Here is a 2,251-nt window from a genome sequence, read left to right as displayed (position 1 = left end):
AGACCATGTCCTTCGGATCCAAGAAATCGATGTTGATATCTTCTTTTACATGACTCGTTCAAATACCTTCCCTGATCCAACACATATACACCCCTGTCCGGTCCATTCAACTCCAGACCAATCGAGTTTGGCAATTGAATCTCCATAAAACTCGTCTAACTTGGATCCAGCAATTTACGTACATGAAAGCTCATTTTTCCCGCTAATATCCATATGAAAGTGTGGAAGATGGTGGAGTCCCCTTAGCCATACTTGGGGTCCCTTTAGCACTGGGCTATAAATACCAAACTCAGGGGGGATCTTATCAATCCTTCAGGTGCCTCTAGTTCTTTCTTTTGGATGCCAATCACACTTTTCTTCCGGGTGTTTCCAACATATTTTCGAGGTGCCTTTAGTAATTCTGGGATGCATTTTTCGAGCCAATTTCTCCGCAATAGTGTATTTCTCCAAAAACACCTACAAAGACATAAAATACCAAAATAAATATAAAAATGAGAACTAAAGATATAACAAATCGAGATCAAAATAGACACATAAATGCGTCTATCAATACTTACTTGTGATCGGTTGCACAAGTTATAAGATCGGTTGCACCAATTACTAAACTTGTTAACCTACCACAAGGATCGATTACACATCTTGTGATTAGTCCCACCAAGTTTTAGGATCGGTTACCCAATGACGAGGAATGGTCACACCAATTACAAATATCGATCATACCATCTCAGGTGATTACTTAAGATTGGTTTCACTAATAAAAGTCATACCGATACATAAGTCAGGCATTGTGAATAGTTTTACCAAGATACATAAACAAGTTATGAGCGGTTATATTAAACACACATATTGGTAATCCAAAGATTTGCAATGAATAACAATACCAATAAGCCTAGCGATTTCCCTTTCGATTCACAAAACAAGTTTATGAATTGTACTTCCTTTAAACGAATGTAAAAACATTGTTTCCTAGGAAGAAATATTCATCCATACCCATACACATAATCACAATAGCATTCATATGATTATGTCGATGTCTTATATACGAAGTTCAAAATATAGGCGTTATACTTCGTATTATAATTCCTTAATACTACGTCTAACTAGAGTATAATCATTCACAGCTTCGCAATTATGTTTTTAATATAACACGACTTGAAAGATATGTTTGGAATGAAAAAGTTCAAGTCAAAATATTACTAACCTCAATAGGAAGGATGATGTCGTTGTTGTAGCTCTTTACTTCTTCGCATTCTTCAAGTCTTCAAGTAATACTTGTATGTATCATATCCTAATAACTTTCTAGCTAACCTATACGAAGTTGACTCTAGTAAATAATCAAGAGACTCTTTAAATGAGTTTTGATTCACTAAAATATGACAAGCAAACTTGACATACCAACGCTTGGTGGGTTCAACCGAGCAAGGTTCTAACAATCTCCCTCTTTGTCAATTTTAGTGACAAAACTCTTACATCATATGGATAAACAAATTACAAGAATTCATTATATATGCGCTTGATTCTAAGTTTCAACAGCACAATAACCTATATACATTCAATCCACAAATGTCGTTGTTGACATTATAATAACAAAGCTAATACTCTCCCTAAAGGTAAGATAGGTAGATTTTCAATCCGCACGTCTTTGTTATTCCCTTTGTAGTTAAGATAATCACAAGTATCAATATGATATGTTACTCCCCCTTAGTATATGCTTTACTCTTTTGTTAGATATAGCGTTTAAGCACCATTGTCCTTTCCTTACTGATACCAAATCACTTGTTTACTCCATATATTTCTTCCCCTTTTTGTCACAAAATGAAAAAGGTACGAGCAAATAAAGGACAAACCGAAAGGATCTTACAAATCGAAAGGATCTTAAAAGACTTGCAACCTATAAGAGTTAAGCACGAGAGTTCCATACACCATTTTAGATATCCAATATCAAAACCGAAATTACAGAGTAATTTTATTTTGATATGTTACCAAGGAAACAATTTCCCGAAGCAATTTTCCCTAATAGTTTAGCAAATCAAAAATTGACTAAGTACCCTAGTTCTCTTGCTAAACCGATCGTACAAATACAATTGCTTGTTTGATAAGACCAAAATAAAGATCAGAATTAACTCTATTTTTCTCATCAGGTTCTAATTATTTGAACAATAACTTAAACCTTTCACTTTAAACAAGACAAGTACTAGGTTAGTTAACTAATATTTCTTGTTAAGGCATTTAATTATACTTGAATAACCGA

This window comes from Papaver somniferum, chromosome 11 (genome assembly GCF_003573695.1).
Source record: "Papaver somniferum cultivar HN1 chromosome 11, ASM357369v1, whole genome shotgun sequence".
Lineage (NCBI taxonomy): Eukaryota > Viridiplantae > Streptophyta > Magnoliopsida > Ranunculales > Papaveraceae > Papaver > Papaver somniferum.
Note: the sequence above shows the minus strand (reverse complement) of the source record.